Below are 17,614 nucleotides of genomic sequence, written 5' to 3' on the forward strand. Positions count from 1 at the left end.
ACATAGACGTTTGCAGGATTAAGCTTCTGCATATTCTCTGGATTTAAATCCTTCGCTGAGACATACAAAAGGATTTCTAGGTAGGGCTCTAAGCTTATTTGGGGTTGATTACAGATATCCATAGGCGGCGGGTGGACACCATGCTCGTTTGCTTTTCTATATTATTTGAAGCAAATGTGTGTTGTGTTAAAATTCCAAACATGAAACACCACATACGTACATCGTATATTCATGTTTATAGTCTAAGAAACTTAATTGGCAGGCAGGATAATTCTTTGATGGCCAACGATAATCCATTGCCAGTAAGTTAATACACACATAAAACTTGAACTTGAGTCGTTTTCTACAAACAGGTTTTTAGTTAACGCTTACTATTAAGTTAAGTAACAAATGCGTGCGATGCGTGTCGACCGTAACGGTTGGTTGAACAACTAGCTCTTAACCCCGGCTTCGCTCGCGTCAGAGGTGTTTATATGTCTAAAAGAATATGTCTAAAAGTCTGATAAAGGTATCCTATGTCCTTTTTTAACCACTAACGACATGTGTTTAATATGACAATGGGTAATTTTTAATTTATTTAAGATATTGTAAAGACAATCAGTTATGAAGTTAAGTCGTAACGCAAACAAACAAACTCATATTCCCATTTATAATAGTTAGGATTTTAGTCTCTGTGATTCCCATTGTACTATATGTATTATATTGGCAAAAAATTAAATTGCTAAGGTAATTCAGTGGTGTACCTTATCTTCATTAATTTTTTGTGTTTGTTATCACGAAACAATGGGTACGGACGTCGTTCTTGTGGAATGGTGGCAAAAACTTCAACAATGAATCGATCATTTGAAGATGGATTTGATATAACTAAGTTTTAGGTATTGCAGCATTATATGTACTGAGGGTCTCTTGGGGGCTAAGGAAGGTTAGAGGCTATAGATAGAAACTCATTTATCCACTTCATTCGCGACCTTTTAGTAACATTGCAGATATGCGTAGATGCATAAGCGCTAAATCCAAATTGATGTATTCAAGTCCTTCCATGATGTTTTGGAAGGCGGCATAACTTCAGAAATAAGGAGGTGCTTCATTTTGCAGTGACTGACTTATTTCGAAGACTGCCAACCTAAATTTCTTCTTAGAAAGACAGTTTTTATTTTTCAATCTTTGACGACAAATTACTCGATGAAGGTCTTAACGAAAATCCGTTTTATAGTAGCAATTGTAATATGCTAACAGGTACTATATAGGAAGTGGTGTTATTAAGTAGTACTCTCTGCAAATACACTTAATCTACACTAATATTATAAAGCATACAGCAGTGATAGATATATACAGCTGTGATAGCCTAGTGGTTAAGAAACGCGGCCTCTCGATCAAGGGGTCCGAGGTTCAAAAACCCAGGCACGCACCTCTGATTTTCAAATTTATGTGCGTATTATAAATTAATTATCCCTTGCTTAAAAAGGAGAAGGAAAACATCGTGAGGAAACCTGCATACCTGAGACATTTATAAAAAAAAATATCAAAGGTATGTGAAGTATACCAATACGCTCTTGGCCAGCGCGGTGGACTATGGCCTAATCCTTCTCATTCTGAGGGGAGATCCATGCCCAGCAGTGGGACAGTAATGGGTTACTGATGATGATGATGAATATTATAAAGAGGAAAACTTTGTTCGTTTGTTTGGTTGTAATGAATAGGCTCAAAAACTACTGGACGATTTTAAAAATTCTTTCACCATTCGAAAACTACATTATCCACGTGTAACATAGGCTATATTTTATATGAAATATATTTGATAAATAGATTTTGAGGCGGTACAAAATTTGTCGGGTCAGCTAGTGTTAAATAACTTAATGTTTTTTCATATCGGGAAAACAGATCGTACCTCTTCATTACGCGATTCGATCAACAACCGTGTAATATTGATGGTACATTTGACAATTTCGTCTATATGCTGTTTGTTATAAGTGTTATAGTCGTGTATACTGGTTAATTACATGGAACTCCTAGTATGGTAAGCGGGTGATTTCATGGGATCCTATTATCTATTGTGTAGAGGCTTAGTAGTTGTTTTCAAAACAAACAGTGTATATTGTTAGAAGCAAAAGGTACTAGAATTAGTGCGGTACAATCGGGGCGGTACCTACCACAATTTATTTTTATATTTATTAACCTTATAACTGTAGAAACATTAGCGATATAAATATTTGCACTCTACTTATTCATCATCATCAACCCATTACTGTCCCACTGGTAGGCACGCGGACTATGGCCTAAACCCTTTCATAATGAGAAGGATTAGGCCATAGTCCACCGCGCTGGCCAAGTGCGTATTGGTAGACTTCACATATCTTTGAGGTTTTTTTTTTTAAATCTCTTTTAGGTATGCAGATTTGCTCACGATGTTTTCGTTTTAGCAAGTGATAATTAATTTCTAATATGCACATAACTTTGAAAAATCAGAGTTGAGGGCCCCTCGATCGAGAGGCTGAGTTTCTTAACCATTTGGCTATCACTGCACTTACCCGCACTGCATCTACCTATTACGGTTCATTAAATGAAGTTCGAAAAACGACGAAATATACCCGTTTCTTGTATGGCGACCCCATCTACTTTCTAGCTTTTATTTATAGTATCTATTATAAAGGCCACCGTAAAATTATAACAAAATAGTACAAACAGAAATACAACCTAATAATTCGATGGTACTTTTGTCCATATTGATGTTCAGCTACTTAAGTCAATCTTTTTTCAGTTCTTTAATATTGCTGTATGTACGTTTTGGTGTAGCTAGATACATAGGATATAAGTCTTTGGAAATCTGGATCTGTTTATTTACTTTTTAAGCTGACCGGCCATATTTTAGTTGAACACGTAAATAAGACATTACCATGAAACCGTAAATATGATACCGACTATGAGCCCGACTATGATATTATAACAATAGAGAAAACATTGTGTAATGTATTCAAATAGAAATTGACCATTTCTTATATATCATTGATATTTATAGCAGGGTTAACACATCAGTTAGTAGTGTACGTCAATTTCGCTATTTTGAATACAGCCTCGGTAGCTTAGTTGGTAAAAGCACCGCACACGGACGTGTGTCCGGGGACGCTGGTTCGAATCCAGCCCGCGGCATAACAGTTCTACTATAGGTTTGTCTTTTTGTCCTATTCTTTCTTTTTTTAAGAAATTTAAATAAATATTTTTGATTGATAAAAATAATTGATTTCAATGTTTGAATCAAAATTCAAAGTCAGACATTTTTCTTTCTTGGTACCTGAAGCGAATATCTACCACCACCAGATGTCATTGTTAAGGAATTTACTTCTACCTCTAAAAACATTGAAACATACGCAATATAAAAGTTTTAATACATTGATAATTTCATAAATAAGTCTTTTAAGATTTTAGAAACAAACGATACCATATTTCAAATTATTTTGTTAAATATTGGGTTTAAGTAGGGAAGTGAGTTTCCGAGGTTTCAGGGGTGGTGTAGCAAGTGACTAGGTGGCGCTGTATCCATTCAGTACCTTATTTTCATTGTTTGTCAATTTTCCTTATGGTTTCATAGCTAATTGAACTACGATTAGAAATCATATTGTTTTCAATAATATTTGTAATGAAATTCGAACAGTAATTTCTTAATATTTTTTATGGAAACTTATAATTTGAATATCCTACAACAAAACGTACAACAGCGATTTTAGGTTTCGTAGGATGGTATTAATAATTTCTTGTTTAAATCTTGTTCTTTCGATTTTGGGTTCGAGAAGGAATGTTTTAGGGGTTGTCGACCTCAACTGATTACGTAGGTACCTACTATAAAATACACCAGCTATGAGTAGGTATCCACTCAGACTGAGAGGGGTTTATGTTAGTCCAGCGCATATTTAAGATGAAAAATTCGGATTTTTGAATTGTCAAATCTATAAACTGTCAATAATATGTAATACGAAAGGAGCCCAAGAGGGGATTTCGGGAATGTCTCGAGCGCGGAAGACTAAGATATGGGAGATACCTTACACCTTGTAGAGTATCCAACGTCATAATTGCAAATGGGAGCCCGTCACATTAGTAAAATAAATATAGTTCCAAAAACTAAAAACACGCTTTTATGATAAAATCAACTACAAAGTAGAAAATAATTTTCAATCTAGGAATCAATTAAGGGACAGTAAATAGTATAATTGTGAAAAAAGCGTGGGCTGCACGTCAAGTTGTTTCCGACGTGCTTTTTGCTTTTTTTTTTCTTTTTCTTTAATATTGTTAACAAAATATAATTCGTCGAACAAATTATATATAATAAAAATAATTGAAGAGTTATGTTTTATTTTTATTATTTTATTTCTAGTTTCTATTTCGCGTCAAAAATCCATCATTTTGAATTTTTTTTTCTAACACCTATCTATGGACACTTGGGTATTGGAGACGAATATAATGACACCGGCGAAATTCATCCAGCCGTTCGGTAGATTCAAAGGTATAAAGAAATACAAACATACAAGATATGTGCGAAAAACATAAACCGTCCTTGGCAATATCAAGTGTCTAATATTAGGTTTTAATAATAAATATTAGATAGTGGCCCGTGGAAAACATACACACATCAGGGGCTTTTTAATAGGGTTCCGTTCTTACTCATTAGGTACGGAACCCTAAAATGACAAGTTAAAAGCCGTTTATAATTTTTAGGTACTTCGATGATTCACAATGACAATGTCCCCAGCGGCGTCAAGCCGTCAAGCAGTCTATACTGTCGTATAAAAGTACATTAACTACAATCTAACTACTACTACCATTAATAAATTACATTACTAATACAGTGATAACTCATTGTAACCGCAATCCGTTATTCGCAATTAAAATACATTATTCGATCACTTTGAAACGTAAATCGTACCTATTTGTTATAAATCATCGCAAATCTTTGTTTGAGACACGCAATTTCAAGAATTTAGCATTAATTTAGCACATATATAAATACTTACAACATTTTTTTTATAATATAGGAGTAGCAGACAAGCATGCAGTCCACCTGATGGTAAGTGGCTACTGCCGCCCATGGACATCTGTAATCAACCCCAGATAGGATTAGATATTCCAACCTGAGGTCGACCACACATGCGCCGTTACCCCTGAGGACTAAGCTGGAACGCCTCGGACAAGTCTGTCTCCCTTACCACACCCTTCAAACCGGAACACAGCAGCGCCTAACACTGCTGTTATTAGGTAGAAATAGGTGTGGCGGTGGTGCCGCCGGAGTCGTACCACAAAGGGTTCTACCACCTTCATATATCAAATAATAATATACGCTAATGTTAATTACGTGTATAAATATAAACCGATTTATATATACACACAACGTAGTGTTAATAGACTAGCAGTTATATTTATAGTCTGTTACATATATTAGTAAAGATTACTCACTCCTAACAAGAAAATGTACCCAGTTTTGAGAATTGAAATAGTTGGGTAAGAACGTTTTGCCACGTCTCCGTGCTAAAATGTCCCTAAGTATTTGAAATAATTATTTATCTTTTATGTAAATTATGCAGTATTAGTTATTTATTCGTAAATTTTCTCTAAAATGTTTTTATTTGTCAAGAATTCAAAAAAAGAACTTACTAATAAGCAGTTTGTGGCTTCATTCAATTTCAAGGCGGCGAAGTATCTTTACTAATATATGGCCTGTTATAAAAACTAAGCAAAACTAAATAGTAATGATAGCTTAATGATTGAAACTAAGCCTCTAGATCGAGGGGTCCAAGGTTCAAATCCCAGGCATCTCTGATTTTCAAAGTTATGTAGGTATTCAAAATTAATTATTACTTGCTTTTACGGTGAAGGAAAACATCGTAAGAAAACCTGCACGCCTGAGAAATATATAAAAATTTTTATAATAATAAGTAACCTCAAAGGTATGTGAAGTCTACCAATACGCACTTAGCCAGCGCGGTGGACTACGGCCTATTCCTTCTCATCTGAGAGAAGACCCTTGCTCAGCAGTGGGACAGTCAATGGTGATTATTAAGCTAAATTGTACATGGCGACAAGATTGCGATTATTCCACTACGTATCCGTAAGAAAAGAAGCTATTAATATTCCTAATTATTTTTATTACCCCTATTTATGTATTGTATTGTGATCGTTCCGTATACGTCGACGATTATTGTAGCGATCGCCCACGCAGCTCACGGTGACACCCGCCTACCGCATTCGAGTTCAACGCGTTCAGCCACCTACAACGCTTCGGCAAATGTTTCAGGCAAATCGCTCTTTGCCGAACAAATTTTAATATTTTCGAAGGTAGATCCTCTGTGGTTCAACCCTGGCGGCACCACCGCCACACCTATTTATGCCTAATAACAGTGTTAAGCGCTTCTGTGCTGTGGTTTAAAAGGTGTGGTATGATACATACTTTTCCGAGGCATTCCAGCTTAGTCCTCAGGTGTATCGGAGCATCTTTGGCCGACCTCAGGTAGAAAACGAATCTTATCTGGGGGATTACAGATATCCATGCGCGGCAGTAGGCATCAAGTAGACTGACTGCATGCTACTCATATATTATAAAAATATACCTATATATTCCATAGAACACAATGAAGTCAACGCCTTTGTCTCGAGAGTAGACATAATGTCTTCACTTGAATATACATGCAACGTCTTTTATATCTAATCGCTGTCTACCGAATACATCGCTTGCTGTATTTCATTTCCAACATCGGCTCGCTTGTCGAACGAGCAGTGTATGTTACCGCAAAATTTGATCATAAATGCCGCTTATATCATCAATTGGTCGTATAACAACACGAGATGAGTTCGTTTGTCGAATGTTTTCACATGGCCGCCGGAGGCATGCGGTAAACTATCAAAAGAGCCTTGCAACAAGGTTGTTTTGGAGCGATGCTGCGTGCGCGGAATCCGTAATAGCCTTGCAGGACAAAAGTAGACGATTACAGGTTAAAAATATAAACAGCGGCGCCCACAAACTCGTTTATATCAACAACTTTTGTAGTATAATTTCCCCGATGATTTGTTTCTAATGCGTTGATAACGTTATTTTTGGAGGAAATTAGTTTTTTTTTATTATATCCTCATATTTATTGTGTGATTCATTTCAGTGACCGCTATAAGCAAGTAAAGAGTTGGTCACACAACCGAACACTATAAAAAATGTTCGTATCTTGTTAAGACTATCTTTTTGATATTCAATTTTATTATTAATCTAAATAAATTTTCTTTTAATATATAGCGTACTAGTTTTTGCCCGCGGCTTCGCCCGCGTTTAAAAGAAAATAATATAACATTCATTAAACTGTAAATTCGTACCCTCAACTTTGCTAAAGATCATCACTTGATCAAATGTATAGTTTACGATTCAATCCTTACTAATATCGATTAAAATAATCGATGTTTTGGGTCCAAGAGATCGATTCTCCGATTAATCGATCTTAGATCGCCCTAGTTCTCGTAGGATTTCGATTCGGGATATAAACTATCCTATGTCCTTTCTCGGGTCTCAGACTATCTTTGTACAAAATTTCATTAAAATCGGTTCAGTGGTTTAGGCTTGAAGAAGAGACAACCAGACAGACAGACAGACAGACAGACAGACAGACAGACAGACAGACAGACAGACAGACAAACAGACAGACAGACAGACAGACAGACAGACAGAAAGACAGACAGACAGAGTTACTTTCGGATTTATAATATTAGTAAGGATTTGTGTTAGTAGCCTTATTTTTCACAGGTATTTATTTCTGTACACAGATCAAATATTTATTACGAATAACTAATCCGAGAACGTGTTATTCATCGGTCTGTTGGCAAACTACGATCTTAACTATGTCATGACCAAATTAACGCAAAACGTTGTTTTAGATTGTAAATATTACACTGTATTAAAATATAATACCAATCCAAATAACTTTATCGTAAAATAAGACGCTTCAAAAACATTCCCGTACTTACATATTATTTTTATAAATAACAAAATATATAAAAAATGGGGGAGCGTATTTCAGTTTATTCTCTAGTTTAATGCTATTTGTAACTTGATTTATTTATTTATTTACAAAATCTACAGTTTGTTTTATTTATAACTAGCTGACCCGGCAAACTTTGTACCGCCTCAAAATATATTTATCAAATATATTTCATATAAAATATAGCCTATGTTACTCGTGGATAATGTAGTTTTCGAATGGTGAAAGAATTTTTAAAATCGGTCCAGTTGTTTTTGAGTCTATTCATTACAACCAAACAAACAAAGCTTTCGTCTTTATAATATTAGTATAGATATATCCTTACCTGATAAATTTCTATTCAAATCCATCCTCCAATTGTAAGTCGCCTTAAGGAAATTGAAGAATGTTTAGTCTTCATTTGCATTAAAGTCCAGTTTCATAAGTATTATTCTTGGAAAATTTTGTGCGTAATTTTATTTGTTGGCCTACAATTAAAGAACGTTATTAACCGAAACATCGCTATAGAGGTCATATTTCTGTGAATTAATTTGTCATGTATTTAATTTGCCATTAGTGTCTGTGATTAGACAAAATCTCTCGTTTTAAATAGACGATTTAACTTTTATAGAGTATATGTAAAAATATAACTACTTGTATCATTAACATTGTAACTATGTTTGTTTGTTTTTAATAAGAAACAACAATGTCTACTTAGGCGTTTAGCGCCTCGCTAATTCTAAAGAGATGAGACCACTAACTCGAGCAAAATATTCAAAATAAAAGGAATATATTTTTGTGAATTCGAAGCGATACAAAGTGATAAATACATAGGTACTCGATCCTACATACAAACTGTAGTCTCCAATCAGTGTCGGCAACAGACATACGAATATTTATATACAAAGGACTTGGTTAGTGGTTTTGGGACAAAACACTAGACACAGCACCACCTATCGGCTTCATAAGTGTCTATCTTTCCCGCAAGCACCCCTGAATGGTTGGTTTTCATTCGACTACAATTTGTGTATAGCGCGCCACCTCCCGTAGCAAAGACATATTACATAAAATGCTTATGCGCGAGTGTTCTCAGCAATGTCCTAAAGTTTCACGGAGATCAAATAATTTAGTTGAAATACATCACAAAAGATCGCGAGTAAATCTACTTAACGTTAACATGCGTATAAGAAACACTTCGTATGTACCTACTGCAGAGTGCAACTAATATGCTTAGATATGCACTTATCAGTTAATTACTAGCATAGCAATGAATGTGGGTTGATAATCGCACCGTTCAAACACTGTCAATCACCCTTCTACAAAACGAGTGCTGTGACAAGTAGAACGTTATTTATTTGGGGCTACGGTGCGAAGACAGTGAATTATCTCAACTACACAAATATTAAACAACGTGTTATCGACGCAACGGTTAATACACAAATCGAACGAACAAAGAACGTTTAACATGTCCTAGTATTTACACGAACCGATATACAATTTAGGACGTGTGCGTCGACAAGGAAAAAGGTGTTAGGGGCAAACACTCGACTTAATCAGAGGTGAGTGAGGCATAGAATAATTATGCCGTATTTCCGTTCAATATCGATCCATATCGATTCGGAAAATATAATATAAGAAGTACTTTCCGAAATTATAATTGCTCCGAATCATTTAAACTGCTTATGTCAACAAATGAGCAAAGAAACATTGAATGTGGTTGGTACTTAATTTTATTTTGCATCGATCTCAATAATATTTAGGGCACAGACACGCTATGATTTGACATATTTAGACGTGTTTAAACACTGCATACTTGTTTTTTGCAAACATCCGTTACAAAAATTTCACTCTCAGCGCGAAAGAAACAACTTGAAACGTACATAAAATGGTTATGTCTGCGCGAATGTTTGCTCATGCGGCGCCAGCATCGTACACTCCAATCCTGTCATAAACGGTATCTCAAATAGGGTTGCCACCTTTCTTCGAAGCAAAATATATACTACCCATTTATGATAAAGTACATCTGATTATGAAGTATTATGTACAAATTTAATTTAATGAATCGGTCGTCAGTAAAAAGTCCGAATTTAAATTGTATCTATTATTTGAAAAGTTACCATATTTACCTTCAATTTATTATTGCGATATATAAGTCAGTATTTTCTTATTATTTTAAGAGATTTTGTGTACTTTATTGACCTCTTGAAGCAATACAACATTTTTAAAAGTATAGGTGGCAACCCTAATCCCAAACAAGTTTGCGATCGAGATGGATGAATCGCGAATACGGCTATTTGCGGCATTTCGTACCTACTTTCGAGTACCAATAGGCTAGATGACGTCTCAAGTAAGCTGTCCGACCGCTTTTTACTTGCTGTTCCTATTATATGTTCAGTGATTTGTACTGACACATTCTCTTATTTTGTTGTGTGACCGGATCAAGAATATCAGAAACGTTTAACTTAATTGACACATAAGTTCTTTCTCTTAAGCAGGTATCTGATTATTTTTAACCGACTTCAAAAAATAAGGTTCTGTATTCGACCACCACACATAGCGTAACGTATGTAAATATGTAAGGTTGTATGTCCGAGATTTTCTCAAAAACTCCTGGTCCAATTTGGGCGGGGTTTTAGTTTTTTGAAAGCTAATTTGCAATTCTTGGACTAATGTGGGTACGGTATGGCGTACGAGGTGTTCTAACTTAGTCATTATATTTCTAATGGTCTACTAGGAGAATATATGTTGTATTTAATAAGTAACTATTAATTTATTTACTATCGATTTACTCGCAACAATATTTTTTCGAAAACACAAGTATTTTATACTGTTAATCACGCTAAAATTGGACTGATAAGATCATTATCATTAAGTCACTTCGATCACTAGTTCTTATTAGTGATCGAAGTTGTAATCATTAAAACTAAAATCAGGAAACATTACAAGAAAACTATAATTCTATTTATATTGTATTATACATGTAAACATTTATAGCCTAGTGGTTAAAACTCAGCCTCTTGACCGAGAGATCCGAGGTTCAAATCCCGGGAACATCAGATTTTTTTTAGTATTATGTGCATATTATTAGTGCAAATGATTTGGATATTTTTTATGTGGCATAAAATACTTTTTTTAAGCTTCAACATTATTTGTGATTGTGAAGACATGTAGACGACAATAAAATTCTGCATTCAAAAATCTCCTAAAATTGGAATTTTGAATTAATAAATTGAAATAAATAAAGGTAACGAAATAAATAAAAAAATAAGTAAAAAGTTAATTATATTTATTAATTGCATGTGCTACAAATATTTTTTTTAAAAAATTAGCGGGGTAAAACTAATACATACTTACAATAAAAAATCACTACTATTTAGATTTATACGAATAAAAAATAATATGGAAAATTCAAATTTTTTAAGCCTCGGGCTGGATTCGAACCAACAACCACGGCAACGCGAGTCCGCTGCTCTACCATTGAGCTACCGAGGCTGATATCAACTTTTCCGAAATTTACGTACACTACACACAGTTTTAGTACACTAAATATTCTGCAATAAATTGTAATTAAAGGAAAAGATAAGTTCAAGGCGAATATAATATACAAAACCTTTTCCGTGATAAATCATAGTGGCTATTTTTTAATAATTATGAATTTTGCGAAAGAAATAAGTAACAGTGACAACCTAGTGGTTGAAATAATTCCTTTCAGTCGAGTTTGTTTTTAGTTTCTGCGCGTACTACAAATAATATATCATTTGCTATAACGGTGAAGGAAAACATCTCGGGGAAATATGTAAAACTCAACTGGTTTTAATTGCAAAAATAGATGAAAGATCCTGATTTTCAGACAATTTCTTAATATATGAAAAAGAGTTAATTAAAAAAACACTGTGCATTGATGCCATGTGCGGCGTATTCTTATTAATTTGTTTTATATCCGTCGATTACGAAAAGAATTCAATTGTTCAGTTATTCAATATTACATAACACTAGCTGACCCGGCCAACGTTGTGTTACCATAAAAATAAAAAAAATGTTGAGGGTGAACAACCCTTATCAATCAGGGTTATGAAAAATAGATAGTAGCCGATTCTCAGACCTACTGATTATGCATATAAAATTTGGTGAAAATCGGTAAAGCTGTTTCGGAGGAGTATGGTAACTAACACTGTGAGACGAGAATTTTGTATATAAGATAAATATCATCGCTAGCTGAAAAACTTTGATTGTCGTGTAGTTTCTATATTTTTTTCATTCTTTTTTTTTACTTTTAATTAATTTTAAAATGTTGGATTTCCTAAGGTAATAAATTATAAATAAATAATAATTTTATAATCCTAGCTAGTACTAAGTACGGGCCTTGTTTCTTCTTTTCAGTTTTTTATTTAATATAATATTTGCGCAGTCGGGTTCTTTAATTATCTTACTCGTCAATTAACTTTTTTAATTTATTAGCAATACTAAGTTTTAGGCGAAAATAATTATTTACTAATTTTAAGCCGATATAAATCCTAAATGGTTGATTTTCAATGAAAAAAGATAAATAAATTCATTATATTTTAAATAACAATTCAATGATACCCCGTTTAACGTAGCATGTCGACTTTATTCTTTTTCTTTGCACAAAATGGCAGCTGGAGGCCGCTATTTGGAATTATGATTATTATCACGTGCTTAGTAACACTCGCAAGATTGAGACGAATCGATAGACGTATAAATTTTCCAAATAGGCCCGCCCGTTTGATCTCTAGACTCTAGAGTGCATCAAAGGAACATACATACAGATTTAAGAATACATTTCAAACTAAAATATTAAATTGTCAGCGTCAATATGAACACATAAAAAATCTTCTAAAAATAGTATTCAATTTGACAATGGTTCTTGATAATGATTAAAAATTTTGAATCAGCAGACCGTTCAAAGTAGGTAAAGACCGAGTTCGAAAATTCCTTACATACACAGATTCATACATCCATACATACGTACAGGTCAAGCTAATGAAAGTCATAAAAACGGGTTCCGTACCATTATACAATATAGGTATTGTGTGTGTTACATATTTACCAAGAATATCAATAATATCTTAAACGCTAGCCGGTCTTACGCTTAGCCGGCGTCAAGTTAGTATTACATTAATTCAATTGATTTACAAAAAACTTATTATTTAATTATTGTTCAATTTACGATTAGCACGCCAATTATCATTATTTTAATAATACTGTTTTACGTAACGAAAAAACAAAAACGTAAAAATGATATGGGTGTATCCTGGACATCCTTTTAGTTATATACCTTTTTATTCGTTTAATAACATAACAATTATATTATGTGGACCCTGAAACTATTACTGTTCGTACGATACATTCTTTTAAATGTATGACGAATGGATAGCGTTGGCAAAATCTATACGGAACCTTAATAAAAATACTACGTACCTACGTGTGAAGCACAGCCTTTAGGCAAAGGGTTACAAGTTACAAACAATAAAACGCTATCAATGACAATATTATTAACACATGTTGATTTTAGGATACCGCCATGGGTTTTGTTTATGATTCATTAGATACAACTTGACAGTCCACAAAACACAGGCATGACAAAAGAATTAAATATTTAATGTTATAGGAATAAAACACGTCGTAAAACCAGTCGATAACGAATGGTTTATGGCCGAATGTTATACACGCAACGTTTGATAATAGAATGCCTAAGAATTTTCCAGTGAATTCGCCGCATTTGCAGTACATTCAGGTAATTACTGCTACTGCAGCCAAGATAAGGCTTAATATTAGAAATAGACACTATGGTCTAGGAGCTAGGCTAGACACTGTCCTCTGCGACTTCTTGAGTGGAGTATGTTAATATGTGTAACTCGCAGGTCTTATGAGCGAAGTATGTATATTCATTTGAAATCATATTTTCACCATTTTTAATACGATAGTGGAAGGACCGGGACCAATCTATTGCCGCTACAATAATGTACTTCTGCCTAACATCAACAGCACTATTTGATTTGAAGAGAGCTTCTATGGATCCAACTTAGTCCTACCGAGCTGGTAAGATTGGCTGATCTCAGGTAAGACTCTAATCATGTCTGGGATAGATTGTACTCGTAGATGTCCATACGCAGCAGTTTAACCTACCATCAGGTGAATTTTAATTGAAAAGTTTGTTAAGGCTTCATACGAGCTCCTTTAAGTACCCATAATTATTACCTAATCCATTACAATTAGGTACGTTTAATAACAGCGCGATACCTAGCTTTTCGTTGGTTCCTAGCAATATGAATATAATTAAACGTTGAATTATTTAACTAAACGAATTTAAATTCAACAAATGATGCGCCGTGGATGCAATTTACATAGCAATTATCATAACATATTACTTGTCAGAATAACATTGTTTTATTATATAGAAATATAATACTTTTAATAACAATGATATTAATAATATTCTAATATTGTTCTTGAGTTCTTGTCGTTGCATACTTCCATTTTAAACAAACTACTCAACAACTGTTGTGCAGGGAAAGACAATGAGTTATGATTCAATCGAGACGTCGTCATTAGCTATTCCATAATCCATGGATGGATCCATTATCTGCATTAATGTTGGATGCAAATCCAGTGATATTTAAGTTGACTATTGAATGGTTAAAGCGTGTCTCGGTTTTTTATAAAATAAAATAGCAAACCAGCATGAAATCCACCTGATTCCAATGAACATCTGTAATCGACCCCAGATAAGAGTCCTATTTGATATCATAGATGTGTTGCTACCTTAGTTGCAAAGGCTCGGATAAGTATGTGGTTAGTCCTTAACCCAAAAACAGTGCTTAAGACCGCTGCTATAGATAAGGCAGACATTGGTGTGGTAGTGATGGCTCCGGAACCGAATAAAGGGTACCAGCTTCATGTAGGTCATCAGACGGTAAAGACTAAAAAGATAACCTAAAAATAATAACTTAAAACTAACTTTATTTACATCGTACAAAATTTAAACGATTGTGTACTTTAGATTTTATCGTATAACAAATCTATCGCTAAAGGGATCGGTAAATAAATATTAATGAACAATTGGACATAGTATGATAAGACAACTTCAGCTGCAACTCTCTGTTTAATAAAAGGTTACAATTTTCACATAGTAGTATTCGACCTTAATCGTAGATTTTCCATACAAATACTGATAATATTTAAGCTCCTCAATAACTGCGAAATAAAAGATGAGTTGACAAATAATGGAGAAGGCACTGAACTCTCCGGCTTTTTATACACTCCTTTGCAAAAAAAACGGGCGGGTTTGATTTTTTAACATTATTGGTAATAATTTAGTTCTTCAGAGGTTTTAATAGCCAAACTATGTTACTGGCACTTAATAAAGAGTCTGGGTATGAAAAAAAGTTCATTCCAAATTCAAAACTTTTGTTTTTTAAATTATTAATCCCTTTTTCATTTTGTGACACTTTTCGCGGGTTTGCGGTTAAAAGGTTATCAAGCAACTAAAAGTAACTTTTCGTTATTTTTAGTACAACAATTTATGTTTATCGCATAATTCTGCCTTATTGTGACTTAAAACAGATATCTTTGTGTCTATCGTAATGGCAGAAAAAGCAATGAGAGCTAGTAAAATTATAGCGCTGCTGGAAGAGGGGTGTAGCCAATGTTACGTCTCACAGCGGTTAAACGTGAGTCGTTCAACCGTACAAAGAACCTGGACTCGATACCAAGAGACAGGTTCCGTTCAGAGAAGGCAAGGTTCTGGGAGAAAACGTTGCACACAGCCGCGAGACGATCGCTTTTTAGTGACTCAGGCGCTGAGGAACCGCAAATGCAGTTACATAGACCTCAAAAGAAACCTTGAAGAGGTACGAGGAGCACAAGTTAGCCTATGGACTGTGAGGAGAAGACTTTTAGCTGCTGATATACGTAGTCGACGACCAGCGCGGGCCCCCAAGTTACTCCGTGAGCACCGGATTGCGCGGTTGAGGTTCGCTAGAAATTGCCTATCTTGGACACCAGGTAACTGGAGTAGCGTACTCTTCTCCGATGAGGCTCGAATTTGTCTGCATGGTGAGGACCGACGTCGGCGAGTGTTACGAAGACCAGGGGAACGCTATGCCGATGTGTGTTTTGAAGAAATCACCCCTTATGGTGGAGGGTCCGTTATGTTTTGGGCGGGCGTAACTTCCAACTATCGTACCGAGATAGTATTCATAGAAAATGGCTCACTAAATGCGCATAGGTACATAACAGAAATCCTTTCTCAAAATGCACAACCCGCACTGACTGTAATTGGTGAAGATGCCATTTACATGGACGATAATGCTCGGGCCCACCGTTCTGGCGACGTAGATGCTTATATGCAAGAGGTCGGTATTCGTCGTTTGGATTGGCCAGCGCGGAGCCCCGACCTTAACCCCATTGAGCATGTTTGGGACCTCCTAAAAAGGCGAGTACGATCTGTCCAACCACCTCCACAAAACATCAGAGAGCTTAAACGTGTAATCTCGACTGAGTGGGAACACATTCCACAGGACACCATCAAAAGCCTGGTGGGAAGCATGCCAAGACGATTACATGCCGTAATCGCTGCAAGAGGAGGTCATACTCGTTATTAATTTTTATTTTTTAATGTCTCTTTTATTAAAATACCATAAAAATACTCGTAGTCTTAATTTCATTATACCCATAAAAATGTCCATTTTAACACGGCTCTCTGTTTACATTGACTAAAACACCGATACCAGGATAAAAGTGTTAAAAAACTAGATTCTCATTGATAATAAGAAATTTCTAGTCATCCAAGCTAATGACATACTAAAAATATAATAATATTTACCCATAGAAAAGCTAAGGTAAAGTGTGTGTGTAAGGTGCCCGTTTTTTTTGCAAAGGAGTTTATACAGATTTGTCCATCCGTTGAATTGTCTGTATTCTCCACACACGTTCATCTTAAAAGGTGTCAGGGGCTGAGAAGAATATTTAAATGCCGCAAAATGCAAAGGCTTTTTCGTATGTCATAAATTTGCTTTTATTTACCCTACTGAAGTTGAACTGAGGGCTGTGAAAAGCCCGTGACAGTGTTATCTGCTTTTAAAACTGGTTTTAAAGGTGTCGTTTATCCTTAAGATACAGTATGAAGCGTATTGTGGTCCGAAATAACAAAAATGTGGGTCCCTTGTGCGAAATTGGATTAATGGAAGTTTGTCGTTAGTGTTTAAATACATTTTGATTTTGTTTCTTATTGGCTTTTGTCTCAACGCCATACATTACATACATAAAAAGGCAATGGCCTTTTTAGTGCAGCTTGCGCAGTCATTGTATGATATATTGTGGTATATAAAGTTTTCTAGGCATCATATATGATAAGTAAAGAAGCATCTTGATCTATTTTCCGATTTGAAGTCGTACTGTCTACAAGTAAGTTATATCAACAACAACTCAACAAAATTGTCGTGTTTCCGCAAACAGCGATTGACACGAAAATAATTAAGATATTGTGATCTACAATCAATGAGGAAATAAGGAGCACGTTGTCGGTGACCAACGTTTCGGCCGTGAACAGTCGCGGGCCGCACATTCAAATGCTTTCTTATTATGCAACTGTTGAAACCTGTTTTAATTTC

At 34.9% G+C, this 17,614-nt stretch overlaps 1 protein-coding gene and 1 non-coding gene across 3 annotated transcripts in view; one reads left to right on the plus strand and one right to left on the minus strand.

Annotated features, from left to right (window-relative positions):
• Nucleotides 1-17,614, plus strand: part of LOC140743377 (UNC93-like protein) — a 140,520-nt gene that overhangs the window by 32,812 nt on the left and 90,094 nt on the right. The window lies entirely within an intron of this gene.
• On the minus strand, nt 11,403-11,474 carry TRNAA-CGC (transfer RNA alanine (anticodon CGC)). Its single transcript has one exon. It is a non-coding gene; the product is annotated as a tRNA-Ala (tRNA).

This window comes from Epargyreus clarus, unplaced genomic scaffold, assembly GCF_041222505.1.
Source record: "Epargyreus clarus isolate Ecla_fem2 unplaced genomic scaffold, WU_Ecla_fem_2.2 ptg000007l, whole genome shotgun sequence".
NCBI classification, from domain to species: Eukaryota; Metazoa; Arthropoda; class Insecta; order Lepidoptera; family Hesperiidae; genus Epargyreus; species Epargyreus clarus.